General features: G+C 41.4%; 1 long non-coding RNA gene across 1 annotated transcript in view; it reads left to right on the top strand.

Annotated features, from left to right (window-relative positions):
- The first annotated feature begins 1,503 nt into the window (after positions 1-1,503).
- LOC116975575 overlaps positions 1,504-7,567 on the top strand; it is a 17,697-nt gene continuing 11,633 nt past the window's right edge. Inside the window, exon 1 of the long non-coding RNA XR_004412662.1 lies at positions 1,504-1,515. This is a non-coding gene — a long non-coding RNA (uncharacterized LOC116975575). The remainder of the gene's footprint in view (positions 1,516-7,567) is intronic.

Here is a 7,567-nt window from a genome sequence, read left to right as displayed (position 1 = left end):
AAACATAGGTTACAGAAAATAATCCAATCATTTCATCAGGTTATGTTCACATAGCATGCAATAGTTATATACGGAGCTGTCAGCACTATATCATATAATTTTACTAGTTTCATTTGGTACATAGGGACTTTGACATAATTACCTTATCTCAAATTCAAAGTTTGAGAACATCAATACTTTCTACTTGTATATCTCCAAAAACTATTACAGTGTCAGGCCTCCAATCTTCTAACCGATGTGGGTAGTCCAGGATGTGTCTACCATTCACAGACACCTAAATAAAGAGTGTTCAAAATATATCTTAGTTCTTAAAAACAAACCAGTAAATCATCGCTTCAAATCAGAATCAGAATCAGAATCACACTTTATTCGCCATGTTTTGCAACATACAAGGGATTTAATTGGCCAGGTCAGATGCATAATTAAAAGTAACAGAACACTCAAAAACACATTTTAACATGAACATCTCCAGCTAAGCACAATGCTAACAGATGTCCATCGAAATGGATTGGCCAGGAGATGTGCCAATACTGTGAGATGTGGGAATTTGTCGACACCATTGATGTAGATGATCCCTACAGCTGCAGTAAGTGTTTGAGGCTAGCGGAACTCGAGCTCCGCATTGATGAGCTGGAGACCCAACTTCATACGCTGCGGAACATCAGGGAGGGGGAGTATTACCTGGATGTTCTGTGCCAGGGGATGGTCACACCGACCAGTTTAACTAATTCAGTAGTTTAGTGAGCAAGGTGTGGCCATAAGCGAGGCAGGTAAGGGGAACCAGGAGGAGATGCGGCAGGAGCCACAGCCCTTGTCCCTGACGAGCATGACCGAGGCTCTTGCTCAATGTGATGGACGGGATCAGGGGCTGTGGGAGGGATGAGCAACCTGGCTGCAGCACCGTGGATCAGGGGGCCATTCAAGAGGGGGGAGTTAGAAGAAATGCCGTTGTGATAGGGGATAGTATTATTCGGGGGGTAGATAAGGTTCTCTGCGGCCAGCAGAACATGTCCCGAAGGCTGTGTTGCCTACCCGGTGCTAGGGTTAAGGATATCTCTGCGGTGCTGGAGAGAAATTTGCAGAGGGAGGGGGAGGATCCAGTGGTCGTGGTCCATGTGGGGACCAATGACATAGGAAGGACGAGGAAGGAGGATCTGCTGAAGGAGTTTGAGCAGTTAGGGAATAAATTAAAAAGCAGAACCTCGAGGGTACTGATCTCTGGATTGCTACCTGAGCCACGGGCCAAATCGGCGAGGGTACGTAAAATTAAAAAGCTGAATGCGTGGCTCAAAGACTGGTGTGGGAAAAATGTGTTTGGTTTCTTGGGCCACTGGCACCAGTACTGGGACAGGGGGATCTGTTCTGTAAGGACGGACTTCACCTGAACGGTGCTGGGACTGGGGTCCTGGCAAATCATATAACTAGGGCAGTAGAGAGGTCTTAAACTAAGTAGCGGGGGGGAGGTATCAAGGGGGGTAATAACGGCAGGGGTAGAGGAAATAGAGCAGGGTATCAGTGGGGAAGCGGAAAATCAAATGTGACAGAAGGATCCAGAATGTGTGAAGATAAAGCTCTAGATGTAAAAGGGGCAAAAACGGAAAGGAAGGGTAGTAAAATCATCTGAAAGTGCTTTATCTAAATGCACGGAGTATTCGAAATAAGATAAATGAATTAACGGTGCAATTAAGTATATATAGATTATGATATCGTGGCCATTACGGAGACATGGCTGCAAGGGGATCAGGAGTGGGAGTTAAATATAGAGGGTTACTCGACAATTAGAAAAGATAGACAGGAAAGAAAGGGAGGAGGGGTGGCCCTTTTAATAAGGGAGGGAATAACGGCAATAGAGAAAAAGGATATTGCGTTGAAGGATCAGGATAGTGAAACAGCTTGGGTACAGATAGAGAATAACAAGGGGAAAAAAACACTAGTGGGTGTAATTTATAGATCTCCAAATAGCTGTGACGCTGTTAGTCAGAACATAAATCTGCAAATATTTGACGCATGTAAAAAGGGAACTGCTGTAATCATGGGGGACTTCAATTTTCATATTAATTGGGCAAACCAAACTGGGCTGGGTAGACTAGAGGAAGAGTTTATATAATGTATTAGAGACGGGTTCCTAGAACAGTATGTCGCAGAACCGACAAGGGGGGAGGCAATCTTGGATCTGGTCCTGTGTAATGAAGCGGGATTAATTAAAATGTCATAGTTAGGGACTCGTTGGGAACAAGTGACCACAATATGGTCGAATTCCATATTCAAATAGAAGGGGAGCAGGTTGAAACTCAGGCTAGGGTGCTTAGTCTAAATAAGGGGGATTATGAAGGTATGAGGACTGAGCTGATCAAAGTTGACTGGGATAGCAGACTCAAGAATAAGACGGTACATGAGCAGTGGTGTACGTTTAAGGATCTACTGTATAACCTTCAAGAAAAATGTATTCCTATGAAGAAAAAAAGGGGTAAGGGTAAGAACAGTCAGCCATGGCTCAGTAAAACTATAAAGGATAGTATTCGGCTGAAGGCAGGGCATATAAGGTAGCCAGAGAATAGTGGGGAGGGCAGAGGATTGGGAAGCATTTAAAGGTCAGCAAAAATAACTAAGAGATTAATTAAGACGGGGAAAATAGACTATGAAAGGAATTTAGCGAACAACATAAAAACTAATAGTAAGAGTTTTTATAGCTATATAAAAAGAAAAAGGGTGGCTAAGGTGAACGTTGGTCCATTGGAGGGTGAGACTGGAGAGTTGTTGGTGGGGAACATGGAAATGGCAAAGGCATTAAACGAGTATTTTGTATCAGTCTTCACCATAGAAGACACAAAAAATATTCCAACGCTGGATAAACAAGGGGCGGTAGGATGGAGGAGCTAAATACTATTAAGATCACCAAGGAGGGTGGTATTAGGGAAATTAATGAGACTGAAGGAGGATAAATCCCCTGGGCCTGATGGATTACATCCAAGGGTCTTGAGGGAGATAGCGGTGGGGATTGTGGATGCATTGGTGATAATTTCCAAAACTCCCTGGAGGCAGGAACGGTCCCAGTGGATTGGAAAATGGCCAATGTAACACCTATATTTAAAAAGGAAGTAAACAGAAGGCGGGTAACTATAGACCGGTTAGTCTAACATCGGTGGTGGGTAAAATGTTAGAGACAATTATTAAAGAAACACTAACGGGGCACTTGGATAAACATGACCTCATCGGACAGAACCAGCATGGTTTTGTGAAGGGGAAGTCCTGTTTAACGAATCTGCTCGAATTCTTTGAGGAAAGTAACAACCCGGGTGGATAAAGGGGAACCGGTGGATGTGGTATACTTGGACTTCCAAAAGGCTTTTGACAAGGTGCCACATAAGAGACTATTGCTAAAAATAAAAAATTATGGGATTGGGGGTAATATATTAGCATGGGTAGAGGATTGGCTAACAAATAGGAAGCAGAGAGTGGGGATAAATGGTTCATACTCGGGATGGCAACCGGTAACTAGCGGGGTTCCGCAAGGGTCGGTGCTGGGACCCCAGTTGTTCACAATTTATATAAATGATTTGGAGGAGGGAACCAAGTGTAATATATCAAAATTTGCGGACGATACAAAAATGGGAGGAAAAGTAGGGGATGAGGAGGATAGGAAGAGTCTGCAAAAGGATATAGATAAGCTAGGTGAGTGGGCAACAACTTGGCAGATGAAATTTAATACTAATAAATGTGAAGTCATTCACTTTGGGAAAAAAAATGATAGGGCAAGTTATTTTCTAAATGAGGAGGAGCTGCGTTGTAATGCAACGCAAAGGGATCTAGGGGTATTAGTACATGAATCACTAAAAGTTAGTATGCAGGTGCAGCAAGCAATCAGGAAGGCCAATGGAGTTTTGGCCTTTATTGCTAGGGGGATTGAGTATAAAAATACGGAGGTCTTGCTGCAGCTGTACACAGTATTAGTGAGACCACATTTGGAATACTGTGTACAGTTCTGGGGTCCATACTTAAGAAAGGATGTACTAGCCCTGGAGGCAGTGCAGCGAAGGTTTACAAGATTAATTCCTGCAATGAGGGATTGACATATGAGGAAAGGTTAAGTAGGCTGGAACTCTACTCTTTGGAGTTTAGAAGAATGAGAGGCGATCTCATTGAAACATATAAGATCGTGAGGGGCCTTGATCGGGTGGATGCACCGAGGATGTTCCCAATGATCGGGGAAACTAGAACTAGGGGACATAGTCGCAGAATAAGGGGGGGCCTCTTTTAAAAACTGAGATGAGGAAGAACTTCTTCACCCAGAGGGTGGTTAATTTATGAATTCACTGCCCCCACGGAGCAGTGGAAGCAGAAACGTTAAATATATTTAAGTCTAAAATAGATGGTTTTTTAGCTGCCAAGGGGATAAGGGCTACGGGGGAGGGCAGGGATATGGACCTAGGTCTGGTTAGTATAGTAAGACCTGAGTGATCTCCTGACAAGTGTCGATCGCCTGGATTGGGGTCGGAGAGGAATTTCCCGGATTTTTTTCCCGAATTGGACCTGGTTTTTATCCGGTTTTTTGCCGTCCCCCAGGAGATCACGCGGTTCTTGGGGTGGAGAAGGGGTGATAGCGGTATAACAGGGTAGGGGTAGGGTCTTGTGTTCTGTGTCTTGTGTCTACTGTTTGGGGTAAGTGTGTCTGTTTAGTGTTCAAGCCATGAGCGAATGGCGGTGCGGGCTCGACGGACCTGTGGTCTACTCTAGCACGCTACTTTCTATGTTTCTATGTTTCTATGTTAACATCCACCACAGTGACTACACATTCCTCACTGTGATGGAAGGCAAATAAAGTTCAAGTCCTTCCCTTAGTCTCCTCGGCGTGGGCCTCGAGCAATTAGACCAATTTGAAAGAAATTCTATGCACAAATAAGACAGTAAAATAATTGTTGCCAGATTGATAACTAGTGATTATTCCATCAAAAAATGCTCATTTGTTAAATAGGTGGGCTCTTCCATGCTTGATTCACCTTAGCAGGATAATGACGTGTTTGACTGGCCAGAACCAAATGGTGTTTTTGGAGAAGAAGAAACCTATCACCTCTGTTGCTTACTCGCATGAAAACTAGAAAAAACAGCTTTACACCAAACTTTTTTTTCACTGTACTTATCCTAGAGACGTAAAAACTCACAAATGTAGCTACAATTGAAAATAATTTGGACCAAGTTCCACAGAACTACTTAGAGTGGTGTCACTCTAAATCATGAGAATTAATGTTGGAACCAGTAAGATGGTAAAGTTGGTCTAATTGCAACTCCCGGAATGAAAACACAGAATGCTTCTCTGCTTCTTGTTGTACCGTGCTATCAAATTAATACCAATGAAATTTTGATGGAACTACATAAATTTAAATGAAGAGCATGGGAATTCTCAAAGTATCCTGCCCATATTTATGTCATCAACATTACTTAGAGAACAGTGTATCAGGTCATCATCACATTGGGCTCAAGGAACCTTAAATGGCTGCTGCATTTCCTACATTGCCAACAGTGGACTAGTCTATCCATGTTATCTGAGGACGCTGCCTGATCCGCTGAGTACCCCAGCACTTTGTATCTCTTTTAGTGACTATAAAGTACTTTTACTTTTTTAGAAGTTCCAAAGTAGCTTCTGGGCTGCAGCTGGATGATAGAGATTTGGGTTGCTTGGCTTCAGAAATGGAGAAGATGTAGGAAGAGCAGTTTCAATAAGCTACACGCAGTGGGAACCTGTTGGAGGTGAGGTACAATATTGGGGCATGAAAGATTGAGAGAAAGTTTGGAGCAATTGATTCTCGTGACCATTGTTTAGTATTGTGGTTTCATGCATATGTATTACAATGCAGAAGGTATTTCATAAATACAAGTTTTTTATTCTTTCTTCTCCTAACCCGCTTTATAAAGATTTATATTCAGATCAGAACGATCTGGTTTTGCTATGAGTAAAATCCTAAAACTCCATAACAAAATTGGTTGATTGGCTCATGGTCTATGGTGGGCTCTGAAAAGACAGATCACCTCTGGCAGAAGATAATCAAACAATGCATAACATCAGCAGATCAGGCAACAACTGTGGAAAGAGATGTTACCTTTGCTTGGACACTTCCACACAATAACAGATCAGAGATGCAAGTCTTTTTATTAGCCTAAACCATTCTTATATTCTGAGTGCTGCAGTTAGTTTCTATCCAACTATCGTCCAAATGGTCATAAAGTGAATAACGATTGATTGAAGTAAATGAAGAAGGAAGGAAGAGATTAAACACAAAACCATGATTTGTATCTCGTGTCAACATTAATGACAAACTAGTAAAACGTAGTACAAGCCATTCTAAGTAGCATCTTTGGAGTAATAGCCACAGTTCAAGCAAATACTAAAAAAGACCAATTATTATTCCAAACAAGTTACATATATTATAGGACTGTTAAGATGATACCTGTAAGAGTTGCTCCACACAGAATACCAGCTTAAATGGTGAGCCTCTGGAAGCAATCTTTTCATACTTCTCCCCCTGAATCCCCAGCCATCAGGTCCCCGAGGAATTAAAGATAATTTCTCAAGTTCCCTTTAAAGCGGGGATGAAATGGAATAAAATATCAGCATCAGATGGTCGCCCCTCTGAAAATAACATCGAATCTAAAGAGAAGATATCCTCATAAGTGTTATAAGTACTGATATAGTATTGTAATAAAACAAACATTATGAAAAGCAATGCATTTAAACCTTAAATGACTTTCAAATTACTAGATAGATAGATAGATAGATAGATAGATAGATTATACCTTTATAATCCTTTACAGGAATTACAGGTGCCACGACAGCTTCAAGACAGACATAACCCCACCCATTTTCCTCAAATTGCTTCCATACTTAACATTAAAATACAGTTAAAATACAGTTAAAATACAATTAATTTTAAAAAAGTGGCAGTTATTTATGCGCATTAATACTCTTATAGCAGCTGGAAACAGGAACTTCCTATGTCTCTCAGTTTGCACATTGGTGGCAATCAGCCTCTGACTGAAGATGTCTGCTCTTGATCACCTTTCAGGGCCACGGGAGTGGTGGTGGGGTTGTCATTATAGAACCTAGTTGTTCAGAGTTCTGGCCTATGCCACCTGCTGGACCGTACTACATCAGTTAGTGACGGTATGGAGCAGAGGACCCGTCGTTTTTTGTGAATGTGCTTTATTCAATTGGTAATTTCTGTTTAGTCATAGATGACCTATTCTGAAAATTAGCAATATTTGATCCAATACATCAGCTACTACAAACAACTACATCTGATACCTGTTTGGTCAGTACTTATTACGCTATCAAGCCTCAACTTCACTTTCTTTACTCATTAACTACTCTATTTCCTAATTATTTTTGAATAAATTAATGTTGAAAATTAGTTAGGAATAAAAAGAACACTGTTAAATAGCATTGGTTTATTATTTCATGGGTACCGGGGAACAGTGAAAAGCTTTTGTGTGCTTGCTATTCAAGTAAAACAGATCATGATATAAATAAGTGAATCAAGCCAGTGCAAGTATAACAGATAATGTAAAGAGGAAA

Source organism: Amblyraja radiata, chromosome 7, assembly GCF_010909765.2.
Source record: "Amblyraja radiata isolate CabotCenter1 chromosome 7, sAmbRad1.1.pri, whole genome shotgun sequence".
NCBI lineage: Eukaryota > Metazoa > Chordata > Chondrichthyes > Rajiformes > Rajidae > Amblyraja > Amblyraja radiata.
The sequence above is the reverse complement of the archived record's forward strand: the minus strand, read 5'-3'. Positions and strand labels throughout refer to the sequence as shown.